Here is a 25,968-nt window from a genome sequence, read left to right as displayed (position 1 = left end):
CTCATTAACATTCACCAGGGGCATCAACGACATCAACAATCGGCTCGAGGGTGAGTCAAGGTTGTTTAGCGACACTGCTTAGCAACGCAGAAACTTATTCTTGGAAACAGGACGGGAGCATAAGTCAGGCCGGATTGAGCACAGTACCTATGGAAACCGGTGGTTATTTCTTACAAAATATGTGATTCGACTGCGTACTTCTTCTTTTGGCCTTGGACTTTCGCCGCCTTGCCCCAAACGTCAATCAGCAAACAAATCATAAGATAGTTCAGTCACATTAATCTGTACATTTTGATGCATAAATCTTTTGTGATTTATTGTTATTCTGACTACCTAACTCATACACCGGTACCTCCAAGCTCCATCAAATCCCACATCAAGTTGTGGTGAACACCGAGCTCAGTTCCGCATGTGAAATCGCGACCGTGACCCGATGATGATGAATTGCATAAAAAAGTGCTTATATTTCGCTTTTCCCGTCATAGGGGGCGGGGTGCCTACAGGTTGATAGTTATTATACCAGGCTGATTCCAAAGCTTATTTAGAAATTGAAACAGATACGATATCCAACTAAAAACCGTGTTTTATACAACTGATTCGTTATCTTTTCGCCTAGACCTTGTTGTGACATCCTTACTTCTGGAGCAACCTGGTTGAGCGCGACCGAACTACAATATTTCTTCAATGTTTCAAAACATATTGCACCACGTTGGCGCATTGGACACGTCCTTGTATTTTCGTCAGAAACTAAATACAGTAGGTTTGGATATGACATCGGTTACAAATGATGGAATATTAAAGATTAAAATACTTTTATCGATCGACAAAAAAAAAAGAAAGAAAGAGAGGGTATGTTGAATCAAAGTCGGGAGACACGATACTTTCCACGAATTAATCAACAGTGAGCAACGACCATGAATATTTTATTCAACTTTTAAAATTTAGTTATCGACTTTCTTTGACACCCCCGTTTTTTTGGTTAGGAAATACTGTCTTCAGTCGTTTTGGTACCTCTTAGTATGACTGACACACGATTGCAGGCCTTACCCAAAGTTTTAATTAGGCCTAATTGCTGCTAGTTTTTACTATTTTGAAAAAGACCTCGCCAAATATCCGGTTCAGCCAGGTGCAGCCAACGAACAATTCACTTTTAAAGGGGTCCTTACTAATGATAAGGTATATAGTGTGAACTGACTAATTTTCAGTCGAGAGGGTAATTAATTCATAATTTGCCCTCCCACTAAAACTTTTTCGACCTACCCTGCCGCACTCAAACCCACTCCCCACTTATTTTTGCCCGTTTCCCCTCCCTACTGTGAATTTTTGAAGCTGCCCTGTGGCGAAAAAAACTTGCCAATTTCCCCTGCCCTGGAAAAAAATTCCCTCAAAATGTTGTCATTCCTTTCCCCTGCAGACATGAAAAGTTATAAGTACTAGCCCTGTGTCCCAATCCCAGAAACACCATGACTCACTTCCTCTGTCCCCGTTTTAAAAGTAGCTTTCTCTCTCCTCGTTTTTCGCCAAGCTCTGTCCCCAGGACAATCAACCGATATCTGCCCTGCCCTACAAAACAAACTAAAATTTGCTCCCCTGCCACTTAAAAACATGTTCCCTGCCTGAGCAAAATTAAAATTTCCTCTGCCCTCAAAAATCGCCTCGGAACAGCTTTTTTCGATGTTCCTGTTCTGTGCACGGGTTTGGCACGTCTGTGTGCGTAACACAGAATATTCATGAGGATAATATTGCGTAAATACGATACAAGCCGCAGTCTGATAGCACGGCAAAACTTGACCCTCTAGCCTGCTGCCCTTGAGTTTGTACATTTATCTGGTGTAAGACAAAGATGGGGCTAAGTTAGCAATATTATTGTCTAACGAGAGCGAAAAATAACATTTTCTTCAAGATTGAGTAAAAAATGATAGTTATCATCAAATTCTTCGCAGTTCGTTTCGTGAATATTTGAAAACCTAAGGAGCCGTAAGCCATATTGGTCAAAGGTCAATCAGAAGACCCAGTGTGGTGTCGGCGTGGCGTCGCGTACACGTACCGCCAACAATGATCAAAATCTCCAGTCGTTCATCTTTTAGCGTTTACTGACATGTCCCGCCCGTGTTTAGGAATGTCTACAGTCTACCTTGAAATCCTGGACCATCTCGACGACTACGCTGTACGTTTTAATCTAGTACAACTGGAGAGTCCAATCGTGTCGATGTCATGAACTTAGTTACGTTTAGAGCTACTACCAGTTCTAAGCTCAACGGTTCGACAAGCAGCAAGTTTATTCTCCGTTCAATCGGGACGAAACTCGTCAACCCATTTTAGCAATTTGGACGGAAGAGGGCAACTCTTTTCGCACAAGCGAAAGGTCGACCCCTCGATCGCTGCTGAGTCCTGCTTCAGCTGGACGGAGGTCGTGTACAGTATACCAGGTACAGGTATGTATAGTTAACTTGTCCTCTTTGTCTTATTTATTCTTAACCAGCCATATGTAACCAGCCCAAGTGTCTTTTCGTACATACGTCTACTCCTTCTCGTATAAACGTGTTCAGCAATGTCTTTATCTTGCAAAAATGTCTAACGTTTGTGTTGTTTAAATCATCGATATTGCTGATAAAATTTCAATAAACAATGAACATCTAATTCCCAGGCAACTTCATGCTAATGTAACCTTTTCGTGGCGAGGGACTGTACAGAAATTACGGGGGGGGGGTGTTAGGTTCTGGTGTTGGTGTTTCGAAAATATAGAATAATCACCCTTCAAAAGTGTTTTCAAGAAAAAGATTGCCCCCAACATTCATTTTGTCTTTTGTGTCACAGTCTTATTTGATGTTTTATTAATAACTGACGTAAAATTTCTTATTTGACCTTTGAACTTTCAAAGAATACCCTAAACCTTTAGAAACATGTAATCACTTGGGTGAAAGTCCAATAGCATATTTGTTGTTCACATCTGCTTTCAAACGCTATTCTCACCATCCGGTACTATTCGAAAAAACCAAATTTCGTGCACCAACATTCATGATTCACTAGTAACCAGCTCAGTCTAATTTAAGTACATTAATATCAATAATCAAGCGTCTATAAATACACAGATGTGGCTAGTTCTGTATTGAAAAATAAGATTTAATGGTTTCCTCATAGATACAATGTGAAGTGAATCACCGTCCCTCCACCCACCGGTCTGGAAACAGCTCCTGTTTGCTCCGAGCCGCGTTGCTGGTAAATATATCAATTACAAAAAATCTCTGAATCTCTGACACCTTAAATGTGACAAGTACGTGAATTTGCATTAAAAATATGCTAATTTTATCCAAAATGACCAGAATGCATGGCGATATTCACTACAGCGATTTTGCTGGATAAACTTGTCGAGACCAAAATATTTGTAACATAAACATTTTGATATTGAGGTGGGAGCCTCAAGGTTCTTTCACATTTTTATACATAAAAATTCATTTCTTTTCAAGCTGTCGCGTACTCTTTTGGCCTCCAAAATAGAGCTTGCAAGGAATGATGCTAGACAACTGTATGCGACAGTATCCCTTAGTTACACAGCGGAGCTATATCGGCCGCTAGGTTTGAGTAATGTTAGAATGAAAATCGATTCTAGAAAATAAACTTTTAGGAAGACTTACACCTCGCAATTCCCCATTTTCAAAAATAGGTAATATTACTAAGGACATAGAACATACAATGTCTAAGTTGAAAACATTCAGCGCTCTGCATTATACATTAGACTACTCTGTGCACTTTATGTGAAGATTTCAGTGCAGGTATGCACAGTATCCTCAGTGTTTGCATGTTTGGGCAAATATTTAATCACAGCACAATCTTTACCTTGTGCAAAATTGCACATACACCAAAATTACTGTATTTTCACAAACTTACTTCAGCTCTGAAGGATGTTGGCTTTTACTGCAGTAGGAAACCATACATTTGTGAAACATATGATGAGTAAATTCAAATTTTAACAGTCATTTTGATTTTGGTAATATTCCTAAGGAACAGAACATGCAACGTCACAGGTGAAAACATTCACCTCTGTCAGTGTTCAATCTGGGATGTCAAACAGGGGTCACTGTAAACCCCTACTCCTGTCCCAAGGGGACCATTTTAGAAATTCGGGGACATCAACACACATGTAAAACCCTTGAATCTTCTGTGGAAATTACTATATTCTGTCAACGTGGGATTTAAGGACATAAGCTGTAACTTGTTGCAAGTTTTTCAGTGTTCTGCTTCTGTATATCAACTACTGTGTCTGATCCTAAAAAGTTTGTCATGCTGAAATTTCAAGTATTCTTTTTGTCAACACAGCTTGTATGTGTGTAGTGATCATTGTTTATTGTTTACAAATGAATTCTAGTCCAGGCTTGAATGCAATTTTCAACAATACCGTAATTTCGTAGATTATACTCATTTAGGTTGTGTTGACATGCTAAATACTTGGCATTAAATTACGAATTAGAGATTCAATGCAGAAAGTGTAGGAAAACCACAAAACAAAAGTTCTGAAAAAATAGCCAAAAGATACAGCTTATGGAGCTTTAAATAAAGTATATATCAACTCTTAACATACTGTTAACTTGTATGTATTTGAAATTAATGATCATTGGTTCTGACCTAAGGGTTTTACATAGCGCTGTTTCTCTGGAAAATCAGATATGTCTGACCTAAAATGTTGCTGTTCAAAACGATCATAGCTGGCCCTACATGGATGCTTGCCTTGTAGTGTTCAACCTTTGTATGGGTGGTAGACGTTGCAGACGCTTCAATTTGAGGGCATGCCCCGTCACCTTTGTCTAAAACAGGGGTGCATCAACTACTGGCATTAAAAATCCAAGTCGCAACTAGCCTATCGCCATTATGCACAGTCTATTTTGTCTTGTTTACATTCATTAGCCATGTCACATGCACACAGCTCTACACTACATCAGTCCTTTCTACCAGCTTCTTACACACCACCTTATACACTCTCACAAACTTATTTCAACTTGAAAGTTAACCCTTTTCCTGCCAGACAGTATTAAGACTATTACTTCCCAATCAGCCAAGTCAGTAAAACGCGGTATTGAGCCCAAACATGGCGTTTTTTCACCTGCTTGGCTTGGCCTGTTATAGCATCTTTAGTCCAAAAAAATCAAGCTTACAATATTTATGTTTTCTACAGCCTTCAAATGTACAATATTATGTTAAAATACACCATATGGAATATGTTGTGTTTCATTAATTTTAACCATCTTGACCTGATGGTGAAATATGGACTTGGCAGGAAAAGGGTTAGCGCATAAAATAATGCTTAAAGATACTGCTATTGGGGCTTTAAAAGCCGTGAGCTGCAACACTGTGAAATTTGTCCAACCTCAAAGTACCTTCAATTTCTTCAGATATTCATTGCAATCTACAAATTGAACGATATATAGTCATTAACTGTGCCTCAACAGCATTGGTTGTGGCAGAATAGACAAGAAATTGAGCACATCTTTGTTAATTTTAAATTTCCCGCAATTTTCAAATCTTGCCATAATTAATAGGTGAAAACAAGAATTTTCCTCTAAGTGGAGTGAATCCCTTTCCCTTCCTTTCAGTGGGTTGCACCATGTTGTATTTGTAAAGATTTAAATGTGTACATCCACCATTTACGCTGTTTATCATGTAGTTGCATGTAGGCAGCCATATTTGGGTGTGGCACCCATTTATTATTTGTCTTACAAGAATCTCCTCATGCAGTCCAACTCTGTGGATAATTATACTAGAGTAAACATCTCTGAGTTGTAGAAATTTGCTATGAACTGATTTTAATCTAAATATAAAAATCATAAAAATAATGTCAAAAGTTGCAACTCATCTGCCTTAAAGTAAACATGAGAATAATTCTGATCTTACCTAAACATGGTATGTCATTTTATTTTGCATCACTTCATTAATGATTTCTAACTTTCTAAATTAATGCAATTTCTGTATCAAATGAAATATGGTCTTATTTTCAACATGAACATTTTGTATTATTGTATAACCATGGATGTAAAAAGAGTCAATCTTTCATCCATGCTTAGTGCAGTGGGAATCCGATGATGTCAAGCCTTTGTAGGCCATGGGAATGCTATTGTCTGATTCAAATGTGAATACCAATTGATATTCAGATTAATATGATTATTCATTGTCATTATTGTCACATGAAATATGATGATTCATCATCTGTGTTTCAGATATTTTGATTTTTCACAGTAAGATTTTAACTCTTTTATTTATATCCTTGCAAGTTGCAGGCCCCTTGGAGATGTTTATTAGGCACTGAAAAAGTAGGGAAAGGGTAGTGTCTCAAGGAAAGACAGAGTTACACAAAAAGGCATGCCAACAACAGGAGAATAAGAGAGGTATGTACTACAAAGTCTGCACTGATATTTTTTAGTCTAAACCAGTGAACTTTGAAGGACAAGGTAACCAAAGCACCAGTGTTGGTGAATTATAGTACATGTACATGGTAGAACCATCATGACACAAGTAAAATCAATTTTACTTAGTTCAGCTTTGATATTTGGTTATACATTTGCAGAGCACCTAACAGCTTTAAGCGACAAAATCTGCCTTTTTAGCTCCGCTGTCAGAGACGCGGAGCTTATCCGATAGACTGATTGTCTGTCGTCGTCCGTCCGTCAACAATGGTCTTCTTCTCTGAAACCGCAAGTCAGATTTCTTTGAAATTTGGTATGGAGGTTCATAGGATGACCTCACTCAAGTTTGTTCAAATTGTGGTGAAATTTGCATAATTGTATTTTTGGGCAATTTTTCCTGTTTTTGGTCAAGAAATCTTCTTCTCTGAAACTTCAAGTCAGATTAATTTGAAACTTGGTATAGAGGTTCCTGGAGGTAACCCCAGTCAAGGTTGTTCAAATTGTGGTGAAATTTCCATAATTGTATTTTTGGGGCAATTTTTCCTGTTTTTGGTAAAAAGTCATCTTCTCTGAAACCGATCGTCGGATTGCTTTGAAATTTGATGTGCAGTTTACTTAGGGTAACTTAGCTTTGCAATTTGTTATACAGGTTCCTACCGATGAACTTAATGGTATTTATTGAAATTATGATGAAATCTGCAATTTTGTTATTTATGGGTAATTTTTGCCATTTTTGGTCGAAAAATGTATTTCTCAAAAGTACTGGTCTGATAGCTTTGAAATTCGATATGCAGGTTCCTACAGAATAACTAAATTTGATATTTTGACATTATGATGAAATCTGCAATTTTGTATATTTTGGGGCAAATTTTTGCTATTTCTGTTAAAAAAATTTGTTTCTCAAAAACTGCAAGTGGATAGCTTTGATATTTGGTATACAGGTTCCAAGGGATTATTGTAATATGTGATATACTAAAATTATGGTGAAATCTGCAATTTTTATTTTAGGGGACAATCTTTGCCATTTTTGGTCAAAAATTTTATTCTCTAAAAACTACTCGTCAGATAGCTTTAGTGGACGTGTTCTTTGGAATGATCCGATGTAAAAATTCAAATTATAATGAAATCTTCAATTGTATATTTTTGCAGATATTTTAGCCTCTTTTTTCTGGCCATTGAAATGAGCTATCAAAGATTTCCACCTTCTTCACCAACATGTGTCAAAAATAGTTATTCTCTACATAAACACAGCGGAGCTATATCAGCCGCTAGGTCGCTTGTTAACCTTCCCTTGAAGATACAGATGTAATCGATAGTTATGCAGCATATTGAATGTCAAATTTTGAGATCACAATGAAATGTGTAAACCCTGCAAATTATTTTGGAGAAACATACAGATAAAGTATCACCCAAAGCTTCGCTTTTTTAGCCTCATTATCGTTTCCGTATCGTTTCCGCATCGCCCAACCCAAATCCAACATCGCTCACTCGGTTGTTTGGTATCGTTTCCGTATCGTTTCACTAGCGCATCGCCTCATTCACGGAACTCAAAGACATCGGATATGAGATATCGGGCATGAAAAGTCGATGTCATTTCGTCAAAAGTCATCGAAAATTGAGAATATGACAAGATTTTATCTAGTTGAAGGTAAATGATCGGTTAATAATCATGAATTTGAACGTCTTGGACGATGTGGGTACGTGATTTAGAGTGATTGGCGCGGCGTGACATATGTAGGCCAACTCAGATTTATACCGTATGCGCATGGTGCGATAGTTTGCCTAAAATTAATTTTATTTCTGATGGATTATTGGTTGCGGAGTGTAACTCTATAGTATGAATTGCGTAGCAATTATTGAAACACTTGGAAGTTCCCGCTATCAGAGTGTTATCAATGTGTTGTGACTAAAGGTCACGGACTTCCTCTACATCATAATCAGGGTTAGCGGTAGGATTTTCAAGTTAGTAGCCACACTTACTCAGTGTGGCTAATTTGGTCCTAATTTTATTAGCCACACGCAACTTTCATTAGCCACACATACTAAATGCTGGTAGAAACATACTTCAGTCTTCAAGTTTTTGACGTGATACATTCATAAATGCATACACACACACACACACACACACACACACACACACATATATATATATATATATATATATATATATATATATATATATATATATATATATATATATATATATGAGATACATGAGACTATACATTTCTTTTTTCACTGCAAAGGCTACACAGACAGTAGACATGATGTTTAAGTAAACTAAACATTTGTAAAAACACATTCAGAGACACACAAGACCTTATAAACATTTTTCAAGAACAGTCAAATCATCATTATGTGATTTGGGAAAATTGTTTGAACTCAGACCAAAATAAAAATGAAAAAGAGTAAAATATTGATGAACACATCCTCATCTATATATACTCTTTTGTTGTTGATTTTGCAAAACCTGTATTGCACTTTATGATCAAGATCCCCAATTCTATAGGACTTCAATAAAGGCTTACTTCACTTTACTTTACATGCCTACCCTAGTTAAACCCCGATACAGAAAGGTGATGAGCGTATAATAGATCATTACAGTTAGTAAAATTACTTTTCCGATCAGTAAAACTATTAAAAAGGTGTTACAACAATGAGACATTGAAGTTCCCGCGACAGCATCGTTAGGAAAATGGCACGTTTTGCCAGTACCTTCATGAATCCGTGTCCCTCCGTACCCCCGTTACCTAAATAGATAGTCCCACTCCGCACATCCGCCATTGTTATTCTCACTCGTACTCAAGGCCACGATGCGACGTTGGTTTTCCTTCTCTAAATATGCAATTTCATTTGTTTGACGCTATTATCCTTTCATCAGTGAAGAGTTTTTACCGGTGACTATTACAACTTTCACTGCTATGTCGTTGTTTTCACAAGATGTAGACCGTTTGATATTGCAATGTCGACTTGCTTTTATGTGCAGTCAATGCACATGCCATGCCAGTTAGTTTACGGTTCACACTATGCTGTTGATCGACAGCATACACGACGTCTTTGTTTCACGTTTACTTTTTTCAAGTTATGATTAATGAAAAAAATTTCACTAAAATGTCGCTGATCCAGGGATTGTCTAATCAGTTTGATTTGATACTGCTATATGAAATACTGTGTCAATAAAACTCGGAATCGTCGCTGAGTTTTGCTGCTTTTGGCTATGGTTGTCTATCCTAGTATCAACGTGATCGGAATGCCAGTTCATGGAGATCGAGATCGCGAGAATGTAATTGTAACTGTTTTCTGTATGTTGTCTTCCTTTACAATTTCAAGTAAGTGCTTTAAATAAAGAGTTTTTTTATGTTGTCTTTAGCATATCAGTGGAAAAGCATTAAGATTTGGACTGTTTAGTTTTATCAATTTCGACTATAGAAATCAGCTGTCGCCACGCTTTTGAGATCGTGGCGATTGCCGATGGGTTTTTGTTCGCCACAAACAAGTTTTAGTCGCATTTTGCGACTGTGGCGACCTCTACCGCGAACCCTGATAATTTATTCACGTCAATCGGGTTTTAAAGGTCACTGTGTAAAGCGTTAGGAGAATTCATGGCGGCATCACTATATGTGTTAACCTAGTATATGATACACTGCAGTTATTATTTTAGCAATTGTCCTTACTTTGTACGGCCAGTTTTTCTTGTGCGCTTTCAAGGACGTACATGTATTTAAGCTTAAAAATACTAATTTCAGTCATTTAAAATGGTAATCCACACACAGTACCACACATTTCTGGGTTTCTAGTCAGTGGAAAAGTTGTCCCACGTCACTTTTTTGACACTTGTCTCATCGGGCAACCCGTACTGGTGTTTCAGTTGCAGTTGTCCAAACGCGACTTTCACTTGCAACCGTTAATGTCTGTCCCTGGTAGAGTGCTATCTTGTTACAAAAATGTTCGCAAATAAAACGGTATACAAACTTCATATCAAATAAAGCAATTCGTAAAAGAAGCGCATTATAATCACAATATGTTTCAACTTTGTTCCCATTTTTGTGTGTTGAAGCAACATTTCATGAATGGATAATGTTGGACATATGGGGTTGGACACATGTATTTGATCTTTCATTTTGTATACCTTTACTCTCAAAAACATGGGCAATGCCAGGCGGCGAAATTTCCGAAGGCGGCAACTTTGCTGTGGCATTTTTGAGTGAATAATATGCCGTGGCCAATTGGGACCATGAAATTGACTTGATACGATGCAGTGGCGATGTTTAGGCTGATACGATGCGGAAGCAATGCAAGGCTGATACAGAGGCGGTAATGAAACGATATAGAAAATAACAAACTGAGGCGACAGCAATGTCGGAAACGATACAGAGGCGATCTGAGGCGAAGTTTTATGCCATACTTTATCTGTAGTGTTGAAACAACTAAAGGGGCTCTTAGATTGAGTTCAAAACACAAATGTACATAACATAACATACAATAATAGCATAGTCAAACTCAGGATGAGCTTTTAAACACTTTTAACAGCTTTTAACTGGCCAAAATATTGTTGAAGGAATCCATGAAGTGTATTTTATGAACCTTGCCAGGGAACACAACTTTGAAACAATATCACAAGACACACTCATGTCCAAGAGTTTGTTGCAAATTTAATATTGAAAGATGAAACAAGCTTATGCTCTGATAACATGTTCCAGATTACACGATGTGCTAAAAAACCATAGTTTTATCTTTTATTAACATTATACGAAACTGTTTTTGGAACAACCAACTGTGTGCAAGAAAACTCTTGCCTTATTTCACAAAATGTAACTTAATATACATTTTTTCATAAAAACATTTTGCATAGTCAAAACAGCTTCAGTGTTGCACCCGCTGGGAACAAGGATATAGTTTTGAACTAGTATTTACTTAGTGGCTGAACTGACAGTTATTGAACAGTATTCAACAACAGCCAGTCCATGCTTCAAGTATCTCTATTATACTTCAAACTTTTCTGTATGGCTGTCTATATAATTTCTTGAAATTATATAAAATGTATATAACACGATTGGAACTAATTTGGGATAATTGGATTTTCATATTTTTCAAATTTCTCAAATATGTTAGGTGCCCTATAGTTGAATGTTGCAATATTACCAAATACTCATAAAAACAAGTGCATAACATAAAAGAAAAGTAGATGAGGTTACATTTGTAGATGAAATCGACATTACTTCATCCAATTATCCCAAATTAGTTCCCATTGTGTTATATGTACTCTAAATAATGCATGATATTGAAAAATCATTTGAAATGGTTATTGACAATGAGTCTCCTTCAAAGCATTTTTTCAAAATTTTTATTTTTAGTAGTCTACAGTTTTCTCTACACATGTGAGCTATGCCTGGCTTGACTAGGGAATCTCTGTTGGTACAAATCAGAATGAATCATGGGATATTTGTAGTATGGGTTGGGGTCTTTGCATAGTTAGCACTATTAGATATACAGAGTCAACAATTTTGTCACAATAATTGTACAATGTACTAATGGGTTCAAATAAAATTTAACAAAGCAAGACTTACTTTAGTTGAGGGTTATGTAAATTGACAGTTCCATTCTGATGTGCTCAAAGGTCTTTGGACAAGGATGCCAATGTTAAAATGATACATGAATTTCCCTTTGTTCCTAAGCATAGGTGGAATGGAAGGCAACATAATATGTTCAAATCAGTAATAAGTCATGATACCAGAGTTGATCTTAAAATATCAAATGTACCATATTGTTAGTTATGGCAGTGACTGTAAGTATTATGCCATCATTTATCTCACTCTTTGCATTATTTTAAATAACCATCATTTATCATTTCTACCTACAGATTTTAAAGAGGAGAAGTGCAGTGATCAATGCAGATGAGAAGGGTTTCTGGAATGATGTAACTGCAGACCTGATGTCTGATGAGGAGGTCCCACCAGATGGAAGGATAATTACCTCCAGGCCTTCTTGGCGATCTGACAAACTAAACGTTTTGATAGGATAGACACACTCAATCAGCGAATGCTTAATGACTCTAATTCAAGACACTACATACTGCAGAGGAAGTATGGCAGAGCCAGTGAGAGACCACCTGATAAAAACAGTTCAGTGACAATTGTGTGAGACAGAACAGTGATGCATAGCTTTTCTGAGTAATTATCCATCATCCCTCTGTTGGTCAACAACTGATTTGTTCTCAATTTTAATTGCTTTACTTGAAAAGTAGTACACAGAGCTGGTGTTGTAAGTTCAGTGAAATATAAAGTCATTAGCTGGCACAGGTCAGTTACACCAAGAAAAGTTTAGTATAACCAAGGCATAACTTACAAATACTTCACAAGTACATCTTTGAAGTACTGCTGAAATTTGTCACTTTGACGTATCTGGATTTGTGCCCTCAAGAATTTATCAAGGTGCAGTTACAGTGTTTAAACATGCTGAAACAAATGTGAGCCACACCGTGTTACTGATGGTATTTTTCTATTTCTTGTCCAAAAATTTCTCTGAAATTGCTTGTCAGATTGCTTTGAAATTTTAAATGCAGGTCTCTTAGGATAATATAATTGAAGCAGTAATCAGTTTGTCCTGAGATATGCAATATTGTGTTTTTCAGAGCAATTTTTCCTACTTTTTTAGATTTTGATGAACTGAACAAAAGCTACAATTTAACAGTGCACATACATGTATGTGATAAGTAAGAGTTAATTAAACATACACTACAAAAAATTCACCCCTGAGACAGTTCCTGCACAGGCCCTGATACAAACTGTGTTACAGGTCTGTGTCAGCAAATACAGAAGGAGTTCTATCAGGGGCTGATGCACATGTCTGTATCAAGTACTGTAAACACATGGCTGTATTTCTACCAATTACAGCACCTGTACACAGTGCTGTGAACACTGATCTCTAACAGGGTCTGAAATTTTTCAGTGTTCAAACAATAACATTTCTTTCTGCTTCAATCATCAAAATTTGCCAATTTTTACAACAAATTTACACCCTGAAATCCATCCAAATTTTCAGGCCCTGTAGCTGACACACCACTGTACGCACACCGGTGGTTCAGTGCTGCAATTATAGGTCTTGATACAGTCAGAATTTACAGCACTGTATACAATCCTGTACCACCATGAATCAGAATTTACATAACCCTAAAATCTGACAGGTTTTTACTGGTCTTGCAAAAAAGGTTATTTCTCTGGGCCTGTTACAGGTAATGATTATCCTCTGTTACAGGCATGTGTCTGCCTTTTCTTGCTGTGTAGATAGCTTGAGTGCTTCATATTCAATCAAGAAACTCTTGAAATGATTTTTTATTCCTATATTTTAAGGTACACATAGTTGATCTTGTAATTTGGTGAATTACACAGTCATTAGCTGACACATCTCAATTGACACAAACTTACTGTACAAAACTTAGGAATACTACACATGTATATCTTTTAACGTATGCCAAAATTTACAGCATACTGTAAAGAGCATTAATTTTCACCAGGATTTAATTTCACTATTTTGCTGTTTGGGACACATGATTCACTGTGTTTTATTTTCACAGATCAGGCCGTGAAACAATGAATTCTATTATAATTTAAAATTGTCATATGGGTTTAATTGAGCTGATTTTTAGTTGCTTGTTGTATTTTGGGTTATTTTCCTGTTTTTGTTTAAAATAATTTCTCTGAAGCAGGTCAACAGATTGCTTCAAAATTTTGTATACAGGTCAATAGGGATGATAATGGTAAGATATCAAATTGTTCTGATGAACCATATTTCTCCCTGTTAGGCTCAGGCATATTTAAAAGTGACTGCATTAATTGATATTAGAGTTATCAAGGCTATGGAAATTCTTTTTTTACAGTATTGAAGATAACTTTGAATGTGTCTCAGGAAATTGTTCTGAATGTTTTTTGTCTGTATTTTTTATTTATTTTACTAACATTTACACATTCGTTTGAATAAAGAAGAATCATTTACAGTGATCTTGGATTTGTGTATCTAAATTGCAGTATAGTTTTCAGATGCAATCTGTACTCTATTTTGCTGTAGAAAGCATCATTACATTGGTGTCTTCACTTGTAAAAAGAATACTCATTGCGTATACACAACACACACACACACACACACACACACACACACACATATATATATATATATATATATATATATATATATATATATATATATATATAAAGTGTATGTGATGCCTGTATGAGAAGAAATACATGAGTCAAAAGCTACAAAGCATTACTGTTATTTGAGGACCCACCCCACACCCCAGGTCCCCCGAAGCCAGTGTTGGATAATTATGTAAAAATTGGTGAATAATAAGTATGGATATATGCGGCAACTGTCCCTTCCATTATTATGTATCAATCAAGCCAAAAGTACTGGTCCCTTGATTCTCTATAAATTAGAGAATCCAGTAGTATCCTGAAATACATATATAATGGATAACACGTGAATCCAGCAGAATCCTGCAATGGATTAAGCAAGGGATTCTGTCCGGTATCCGACAGAATCCATTGACCACCAGAATCCACTGGCATACATAATGTATATTTTAGTATTCTGGTGGATTCTTGAAGTATCCAGAACAATATACAGAAGAATCCTCAATGGATTTCTCACTTTTGGCACAGTGTACCGGTTAGATAAGTAGCCCCTAATTGACTAATCTGTTGACACCAGTTAGTGTTTGACAAGCCTGCAGCTACTGTTCCCAGGCCCTGGGACGGCTAACCAACCAGATCAACACAAACCAAACCCATGTAAAATAGTGAAGTAAACAAAATTGTGTCACAGATCATGAGTTTGGTTCTATTACCCTCTCACCGTCCCCTCTAAAGATGCCCAAATTAACGCAATTCAACTATAGACAGTAGAGGGAGCCCACTCTACTGTTTATGATAACAAATCGCGGTTTAGTAGTTGTTAGAACATCTATCATGTGATAAAGATTTCAGGAGCCATCGACGTCGTGGCCATTTCATAGCTAGTTTCGTTTGTCGGACCACGCGGATGTTCACTTTCCTGTCTCAAGGCTGAAATTTATGCATGTGCGTCAATGGACAAACGTATTCACTTTATTGCCAAATTGGGCGTTAAAAACCCAGCGTACTCAGTTTGTACTGACCCAATATTACTGTTGAACGCTACATGATTGTATCACAAAATACGATTGAAATTCAAAATCGTCGAAGTAAATAAGAAAATAACGCCACCGATATAAAATAGAAAGGTCAATCAAGTGCATGGCGGTAGAAGAGACTGCTTCAAAGGATGGTCACCCATTAATTAGAGTATTATTTGAGGTCCCGACATCGACTAATTCTTCATCAGGTATTTCTATGCCGTAAATCACAAATTAAAACATATTGAATATGGGAATCATGTAAAAAATCAACAAGGTCGCAGTTACAAGCTACCTGTGAAAGGTCGCGATCGACTACTATCGATGGAGGAAGCGTGTCGCCCTTGAACAGAAATAATTATATTACTTTTGTGAAAGGCATGTAAAAAATTAAGAGAAAATAGCTTCAGGTCATAAGGACCTGCACCAAGCCAAAGCTTCAGGTCCTTACAGAAAACTGCCGGTCCTCAATAAATGCAGTTGTTAACGACCATTAAAGTCAACTTCTCCACCGATACTATGCTTTTGAATGTTGTAATATTAATTTTTCATATCCTTTTATCAATAGAGTCAGTAAGTATTCACTCCAAAGGACTATTTTTCACATAGATTGCAGAATAGTGTAAATGAATGATCATGAAATATTCATCTACATGATCAGGAATCTGAAAAAGATCACAGCCCTCATCTTCCTCAAGGTCATGCGCACACATTTATCAATGTTTTCCATCACCGGGGGGGGGGGGGAGACAACGGGACTAACAGGAGAATTGACATTTTTCCTAGCCATGTCAAATCCCCTACTCTCGGACTATAAAATGATGTCAAACACCCAGGGGCCGGGGAATACAGGCTCATGCACTGGCATGGCTACATGTGGCTGATGATAGCGAGAAATTTTTCTATCGTAACTTTCTATGGGAATGGTGTTCTCTACATTGCTGTGTACAATAGCGCTGTTCACGGTTACACGTTTGTTCCTAAATATAGCTGTACGCGCGCGACATCGGACACACAGCTTGAAATGCGGACAAATTTTATCAATGTTGCACACATGGCCGTTTTTGCAGGTTGTACTCTGAGTCCTGAATATGCCTTTTATTATTCATTGTTACACTAGCAGTCGCCTACTAAGATTTGTTTTCGTCGATTTTGCATGCGCAATTTCAATTTCTAAAAATGCGGACAAATATTAATTTTTGCATATTAATAAGAACAGTGACGTAAAGTTATTAAAATGACTCTGAAAAGTTTGACAGACCTCGATACTGCTGAAAACCATCGACACAATCAGTTAATGATACCGTAAAATCTTAAAAGACGTAATTTTTGCGACATTTAGGCCTACAGTCCATGATGACGCTGAGTTTTGCCTGCCTGTCGTAAAACGGTATACATCGAAACAATTTGAAGCCCTACTCTCGGCCTCTGAGAGTATACACGACAGACACTGCAACTCGACAAAACTGTTAATGATAAGTCGCTCTGTTTATAAAATGCACACTTGTTATCACGATATGTCGTGGTAAGAGTCGGCCTTGTGAACTTTGGTTAAAAACCAACAAGCGAGCAAGATGTTCTAGCGGTCCACAAACAAACGCAGCGAAACTTGAACTTGACTGTCGACTGCAGGTAGTGCAATTGGGCTGTCGTGTAACATCTAGTCCTTGTTCAAAACTTGAGGTAAACAAATACCTCCATGTTCAAAACCAAATATGTTTAGTCAACAGCACTGTTCTCGTAGTAGGTTTTTGTCTTAAACTCTTCTGTGAACCGTTTATGTTTTTAACGCTTCAATGAAAAATCAAAGCAAAGAAAATAGAGTCAGTTTGATAAAACGAAGGCTGTATTATGTACATTTGTGTACATGTAAATTCCGAACACTTAAAGTGTGGAACTATTGAAGTAGTACTGGGTGTTGTTATCATATGACACAGATATGCTAACATTACCAGGGTTACACTCTCTAGACGAGTATTATTATAATATTGTGTCACATTGTTGCACCAAATCAATCCATTCCATCATTGCTAGAATCTGCATGCACGGACGTAATTCATACTGATCTGAATGTAATCAGTTGCACCGTGCTATGCGCGTCGATCGGAGGGGTTAGACTTTTTGTAAATGTAAAAAGTCGCAAGACAAAAATTACTATGTTGCGACATTGTCAACTCCCACCACCCCCGGTCTGGTGTACCATAGAGATCAAATTCCCACTACCAGGACACGAAGTGCGATCAATATCCCCTGTTGCCCCGCACTCCCACGGTGGAAAACATTGATAGGTGCATGACATTCAAGTCTGAATCGCATGATTCAGAGTCAGTCATCATCTGCATCTGATACAGGTCTTGACGGAGAATTTTCATCATTTATTCCAAATTTCAGTCGGTCATAAGGACCGACATGTTGCCGAAAACCTTCGGCCCGACGAGAAATCTGTCGGTCTCGGACCGTCGGACCGATGTTAATTTCGCACACTGCTTATAACTGAATGCGTCATTCTAAAATCGTGAGGTTCGAGTCTTGTACAAGTAAAGAAATACGTGAACTTCAGTCAAACAGTTGAATATCGCGTTTTCTGATATGTTGAATCGAGCATTCGTCGTTCTTCGGTGGCGACTGGCCGTTGAACTACTATAATAACGATGATAGACAACCCAGCAGCACGCTGTTTGTCCGCGTGATTGAGTTTATAAACAGGAAAAGCAGTTGGTGATTCGAAAAAAGCACTTTCGTGGTTGTTTAAGTTTTTCAAGTTCATGGAAATAATTCTATTATTTTCTATTTTGGTTTCTTTAAATTTATTGCATAAGTGTATAATTACCTTATTCAATATCGTTTTCAAGCTATACTGACATGAATTTGTGCTGTGAAATATCGCATACTTTTCAATCGAGATTTACTTCGACCCTGGACTTCGACTCATTTCATAAGCAGTCCGCCAATGACAAATTATGTCTGCTCTATATAACTGTTCGTGATAGAGGGACAGTGGTCTGCTCTATAAGAGCGCCGGTACAAATTGAAAAACAAATGCTAGGTCAACATTGTGTTTACATTTACATGGTAAATCACAGCATCATTCTAATGTAATATAGCAAAACTTTACGTGCGTTACCCGTATCACGTTCCCTCTTTACCCGCATAGAATTTACATAACAATAAGCTTTTCCAAACCGGGCAGAGCAGACACCGGTGCGATATTTTGTCGCTTTAAAAGTTCGAACTATTGGCATATTATTTCTAATTTCTACTGAGAGGCATGTTGCTCGCTCAACTGTCGAAACAAAAAGACGTCGCAACCATTCTCACAAAAAAGGCAGAAAACTTTTGGTGACGTACAGGAACGTAATGTTCATTGCATGCTTTAAACCGTACAGTATAAAGCGGGAACAGTTTTGATTGCCAGACTTCACTGGGCATATGCAGACATAAAAGTCATCTGACATTTCTATCGTCAGTCGCAATTAGTTCGGAGCGGATCGATTTTGAATGTCGGACTTCATTAGGTGCAGACGAACATGTAAAGTGTTATCAGAAAAAGACGTAATTTTTGGATTTTCGAAGTAGGCCAAGTTTGATTGAGACGGGGTCAGTTTGAATGTCAGACTATACTTTGCATAGAGACCACGTCAATTCGAACACGATTGGAACTAATTTGGGAAAATTGGATGAGAGTAATTATTAGGAAAATGTAACGAAATCGAAATTTTTACAGCTGAAATTTAACAAAATGATAGAATAGTGTAAATTTGAAATATTGTTCTCATCGGACAAAACAACGAAAATACAACGATTATTGCATACCTCTTTCATCGGATTCAATTTTATGAAAATAAGTTCATTTTTGTGTAAATGTACTGAAGTAACCAAACAAAATGCTTAAAATTTCTCTAATTGACAACTTTTGAGTCAGGGCACTTTTGAAATGTCCCTGACTTTTTCATGAATTTAAGGCTTCATAAACATTAAATTGAGTCACGGCACATTTTAAAAGACCCTGACTGACCTAACTGTAAATCAATCGAAAAGCTTCATTTTGGTCGAGGAAAAATGACAAACTGAGATTATTACTAGTGTTTCAGTAAAGAAGAAACTACAGACAATCTCTCATATTTTCATTCAAATATGAATATTGTTCACAAGTTTTGAACAATATTGCATTAGATACTATCATGCACTGATTCTTACTCATAAGGTTTCAACAGCATCGTAAATTTTGAATAAATTTTAAAGATGGTAAGCAAATATGGTGTAAAAGTAGAGAAATTTCTAAAATTCTTGAGAAATTCTGCCTATCCAATTATCCAATTTAGTTCCAATCGTGTTTTCGAGAAAAAACGCAAAAACCTGTTTTGTTACTTCGACCATAGACCTTAAAACGGTCTATGCTTCGACGCGACGGTATTTGATAATTAAACGTGCATTAACCTAAACGCAGGCATATTTTATTACCTAGTGGTAATGTCGATCGGGAATGACAATTGTTCAAAGAAAAGTTCCGAGAAAAATAAAATAAATAAATAAAATAAATCACGGAAAACTACCGATTTTTGGAGCCTTCGTTTCGGCACGTCGCCAGAGCTAATGGCTTTACCAGGCAAAAAAAATGACGATGAGTCATTACTGAGATCGGACGTGTCCTAATTCATAATATAAGCTTGCCTACGTTCCCCAGATACATCGGACTAATGTTTATTGTTCACAAGTTGTGAGAAGTAATCTAATAAATGACTAGAACCGTCAAGCACCGCAAAGCGGCTAGTTCATCCTCCAACCACAACTATCGGTATTTTCGAGGTATAGCCTAAACTTACTTGTATAATTAGGGTTATCATACGAAGTTTGGAGGGTACCGACTGATGTTTCCGTATTTTGGCAAGTAGCGCAGCAACTTTATCGTGCCTTCAACAAACAGGTTTTTGAATTGCTCTGAGCTCCGGTCAGAGGGTGAGATTCCAACCAAAGCAAGGTCATTCGAACGTAATGTAAAACAATCGACGAATACCCTGGCAACGTTTGCCGATAGGGTCCGAGGAGCGGTCGGCATATTTTTTCGCGTACAATCCGGGGGAGTTCAAAAGAGTTCGTGGGGGATGTCGCCCGATCGACTGTCAAATTGTATGACATCGCAACCATTTCCAAATAAAACGACACTGAAACCCTTGGTGAGGTACGTGAACGTAATCTTTATTCACCGTGATTACGTTCAGATGCATTGAGGAAGGTGCATAAGCTTACAACGCGAAGTTTACCGAGTTTGGCCATGGTTGACCGATGTGTAAAACACAATCACTGCATCAGAAAAAGATGTTCGTTTTTTTCGGCTCCAATTAGTCCGGAGTAGGTACAATTTTGGATGTCGGACTTGAGCAGATATGCTAAATATATTCAGAAACGGACATAATAATTTGGTGTTCATCTTAGGTTGGGATTCTGGGAACAGTTTTTAATGTCAGACATTGTATTGACCGACATAATATACCAGAAAAAGTCGTGGTTTTTGGTAGTTTTTTCGACCCTAATTTCATTCAGAGCAGGATCGAAGAATTTTGAGTGTGGAACTTTGTTGCATGTCGACTCACATGTAAAATGTTAACAGAATTGGACGTATTTTGGGGTTTTGAGGTCGTAATATTAAGTTGGATGGAGAACAGTTGTCTCTTATCGGGTATGGATAAGCTTAGACGTGAAACATACCGGTAAAACAGGTAGTTTTGGCCGCAATGCGTTTGAGCGGAGACACTTCCGTATGTCGAAAACTGACTTATTGGACTAGGCTTCAACCACCGTCCCTCCTGGGTGGAGGGACGGTGCTTCAACAAACATTATTGTTACGGTTTATTGTTGACAGGTGGGAGTGATCATGGGTTTTGGAGAAGCCCAACAACGTCACTATGTAAATTACGCAACGCTGTGTCATTCAAGGGGAATTATGCAAATAGGAAAGCAAATGTGTCCACAATGTTTACAAAAGCTCCCCGATTTGACCGGGATAGCCACGTGCATATCTTTTGAATTTTAAAAATCGTGTATTACACGGAAACAATTACTTATTATGAATGAGCGACACAGCTCAATGATGGCCTTGATTTCAAGGCGTATTCTCTGAGAATTTCGAAAATTTGACAGAAAAATGACCAATTTAGTATTTATCTACCTTAAGACATAAGATAAACGATGGCACGCGAACTGGCTCACAATGTTCATTTTTGTTAAAATCTAACACATTTCCGAGTATGTTATGATTTCAAACTTATCGTCCACTCAAAGGCTATATATTACACGGATTCAAAATTTATCATAAAACAAAAAATGACCAAAATCACTCAAGGAAGGTGGGTGTACCCCTTAAAACTACTTTTGTGCCCTTATCAGTTAGGATTCCTATCCAAATTTCTACGATGTGAAAATCGCATTGCGGAGACGGCTAATGTCACAATTATTTCAAATTTCATGAAAAAAGTACCTTCCGCCAGAAAATAAACCGTCTACCTGGCAGTTTGTGTATTCACATAAATTAGTGTGATGGCAGGTTAGCCTATGACGTCGGACTGTCAAGTACGGTTCTTTCAGTTGCCGGGAGGTGCTAACTGATCCTCGTTAATTGGGATTAGCTGATAAACAAAGGCTTGTTCCAGATCGATTATTCTCTTTTGTTCACTCGCCAGTTCCTTTCCATGATGGGTAGACTGGGAAACTACTCAGAGATTCGTAAATGTAGCGATTTTGTCGGGTGGTAATACGTGTTTTAACAAACGACCCGGTACTTCTTTACAGTGTAAATGTTTTGCCTGTTTTAGATTAGCCAAGATACGAAGCCCTCCTACTGATTCCGGCAGTACGTATGTAGTGTTCACTCAAGGGGTTTGTTAGCGTATCGAGCTCGATACCGTTTTCATGTGCCGATATCTGATTAATCAACTCGACAACATATCCGATAGCCAAAAAATCTCCACTTACTCAAGTTTTCACGTCCGTCGTGTTTCTTTATCCGCACGTCAGTGTCTTTTGTACTGAACAATTTAATATCGTATCGCGCAGTTACCTCCATGATCATATTTTAATTTTGCAGTCAGTGTTCGCATTTTCAAAGCTTGCTCTTCTTGAACGATTGACACAGTGACAATGCCATTTCCAAATGTGAATGAGAGATCGACCAATGCAAAATAGATGACTCGGAGCAAAGCCAGCGCGAAATGAACTGACAACGTCCGGTGCGGCAAGCTTATGATTAGCTGACCACAAGTAAAATTGACAGTTATGGCTACTTATTAAATTTGACCGCAGTTTGGGCTGTTTCACCTTTTGTGAATTGAAATATCTTCCGATGCCGTCATTGATGCAAGCGACGATGACGATGTCACGATCCCCATCCGATTCCCCCGACGGTTGAATCGTGTCTATCCGAGTATGAATGATACCCTGTAGCTATGGGTAACCGACCATTGCCGAACAATGCCGAAGATCAACCGAGTAACGTTCCCGGAATGGCAAGGCTTGGTTATCACGGGTAAATGAAAAAGCTGGCGTTGAAAACGTTGTTTCGTGCAGCTTTGTCGGACTAGGTCAGGTTCGTAGGCAAGCCATAGGGTTTTGAGCAAAGGCATTTGCGGGTTTTTTCATAATTTGAGTCATGACGTCGCCATTGATGCAAAATTTCAACACGATCTTGTAGTATAGCTTAGCCCTGCGTACGATGCTGTGTGTTCCGCTACAGCTAACCGCCCCGCTCACCACAGCGGGGCGGTTAGCTGTAGCGGAACACACAGCATCGTACGCAGGGCTAGTAGTAGCTCATCCCACAATTACGTTGTCACACGTGCCCTTGAAGAAGCAGGAATCAGCAAGTCGAAAGAAACAATTGCAAGTTCTGCAGTTTAAGACTATATCTCGGGCGACTGAATGGCTATGTCGCTTTCGGTAAAGTTAATGGCACCGACCTTGGCAAAATGCAACTATATTCTATAGGACTATCAAAACAAAATAAAAGAATCGGCAGTTTCGATTGCAAATATGTCTGCATGCTCCACCTCCTATGTTTATCTGAAACCGAGTAAATGGCCATACAGGGCAATCACCTCCTCCAAAAAGAGAACTACCGTAAACGCATGTCTTCATGCTTATCCGATTCATTTCCCAATCATAACGTCAACCCAAACTTTGATGAATAGTCGAAAATCTGAAACAGGGATTTGTAAAAACTCCATGTTTACAAAAGACTTAACACAATTTTACAAAGTGTTGTGAATTACGAAATAAAGTTGCATTTAGAGAATTTAAATGGGTTGCTTCGGTTAGGTGTGTCGCTTTTATCTTGTTTGCTGTGCAATCAATGTGTTTTAATATTGACAGCACAAGTAGGGAGAGAAATTTGGCGTCAGTTTTTCGAAAATTTTACATCCGAACGAAAAATGCCTTTGATACGAAACAACCGGATTGCTTCGGTTTAGAGATTTGTTGCGCTCATCCTTGTTTGTTGTGTAATCAATGTGTTTTTTGTTGACAGAATTAGTAAAGAGATAAATTTTGCGTCAGTCCCTGCAGTTTGGTTCATGAGATTTTGTGCTGCGGACCAGTCTATATACCTAACTCATGCACATTTGTTGCGTACCTGGCATTTTCCCAGCATTTAAAATTGGATCTGTGGTGTGATCATCTGAAAGTTTTGTGTTTTGTACATGTGCGTGCCAACACTTGATAGCTAAGGCTAATCAGACACATATTTAATCACCTTCGACAGATCAAGCTGATGAGGCTGCACGTGTGGACAACGAACCATGTGGCCATACTGTATATTACGCTTGTCACTGATACTTGTCTTCGCATCGAAGCATAGACCCTCTAAAACACGTCTATGATCGAAGTAAATAATCACTCACATGATCCATGAGTGACAGCTTTTTATTTGCCCCTTTGCATCAAAGCTGAACCGCGTCACGGCATTCCTTGCATAAATGCATATGAAATTAGCTGGTTACCGGTTGCCGCCTGGTAGCGTTGTTTGCTTTTTTGCTTTTTCACATTAATCCTGTTAGTCTGAAGTGATAAGTCGACTACATTTGTGGTCATAAAGCTTTCCCCCAGATTGAGCGCTCTATATAAGACTGCGCTCGATTCCCGATAGTTTTCGAAACCGACGTTTGGTATGCAGTGTAAGATTTCTTTTACAGACTGCCTGACTGACAAACATTAAATGTTGTAATTTATGAAACGTGTGTGTTTCACGGCATATAGCCGTTCCGTTGGTTGAAGAATACTCGAAACGTAGGCCTACACACTGTCCCTCCACAAACTGGCCTACATCATGGATGTAAAAAATAGACATCCATGCCTAGATAAGCTCACTCTATTAGCGAATATAGGCTACAGTAGAAGTCAGGTCTCGCTGCCACTCTCTACATTAATGCAGCGTGGAGGTAGCATGGAGGTAGCATACCTCCATTGATAATGCAATCATGAACCATGTCCTGTAAATCCCAGTAAAATCACACGCGCAGATACGGATACCTAGCTTATGTTACACAACTGGTATCAGTGGTAAATGACGTTATGCTAGCAAGTACTGCGGTTTTACAAAAGTTTCGGCAGAATTTGAGGTTGTGAACGGGTTACGAGTATTTGATTCAACGTTACCGACGTGGCCCTAACCGATGTATAAGTTGGGCTTAACCATGCCGGTTAAAGGACATTTAAGCCATGTCGTATACGTCGGCCTACAAAGCGGATAAGCTGACGGTTAAGTAACGTATTGGTAAGTAAACAACCGACGGTTCTCTTCCGGTCCAGTCGGATCAGCCATTGAACCGGTGACGAACCGCTGACAAACCGTTGCTAAACCGGAAGTGTAAACGCCCGATTTCATACAGTGAATATGTAAATTAGAAATAGGTTGAATTAAAAATGCATAGTGACTTAAGGTAAAGGGCGACGAATTCGGACGCGCACACGCTTTAGAACATTTCTGCGCAGATTTAACTCCAGCCTGCCGCAAATGGGTTATTTTGTAGCGCATGTATTTAACATCACCTGTCATTGTTGAAATTGCGCTTTTACCTAATGTTTTGACCCAGTCTCTTAGAAATACATGTGACCTTTAACCTTGTCATATTTTGACCCCTAGGAAGCTGGTTTTATTCAATATGAGCGCAAAATTAACATTTCTCTCCCATTTACATGGCGCATATTACCCATTCACCTGGAGATATTGTAAAAAGTAGCGTGGTGACACCCTTTTATCAAAAGTGTAAACTAAATGGTATTATGTCAGGATTTTATTCGCCAAGTTTGGTCAAAATGACACCATTCAAAGCGACAGGAAGAAAGTTCGAAAATTATGTAGTGGTATAATTTCGATATCGTCATTTTGTAATCGATACTTATGTTAAAATTTCTTTACAAACATCATGAAAACTATAC

General features: G+C 38.1%; 1 long non-coding RNA gene across 4 annotated transcripts; it reads left to right on the top strand.

The window, feature by feature from the left end:
- Window positions 1-1,986: 1,986 nt before the first annotated feature.
- On the top strand, window positions 1,987-14,322 carry LOC139128102 (uncharacterized). 4 transcript variants are annotated; one of them, XR_011551190.1, is made up of 4 exons: window positions 1,987-2,435; window positions 3,142-3,219; window positions 6,270-6,377; window positions 12,256-14,322. It is a non-coding gene; the product is annotated as an uncharacterized lncRNA (long non-coding RNA). The 4 variants fall into 4 exon arrangements; XR_011551189.1 differs by having other exon boundaries at window positions 6,264-6,377; XR_011551188.1 differs by lacking the exon at window positions 3,142-3,219 and having other exon boundaries at window positions 1,991-2,435; window positions 6,264-6,377.
- Window positions 14,323-25,968: the final 11,646 nt, after the last annotated feature.

The sequence above is a fragment of the Ptychodera flava genome, unplaced genomic scaffold (genome assembly GCF_041260155.1).
Source record: "Ptychodera flava strain L36383 unplaced genomic scaffold, AS_Pfla_20210202 Scaffold_43__1_contigs__length_1316584_pilon, whole genome shotgun sequence".
Lineage (NCBI taxonomy): Eukaryota > Metazoa > Hemichordata > Enteropneusta > Ptychoderidae > Ptychodera > Ptychodera flava.
The sequence above is the reverse complement of the archived record's forward strand: the minus strand, read 5'-3'. Positions and strand labels throughout refer to the sequence as shown.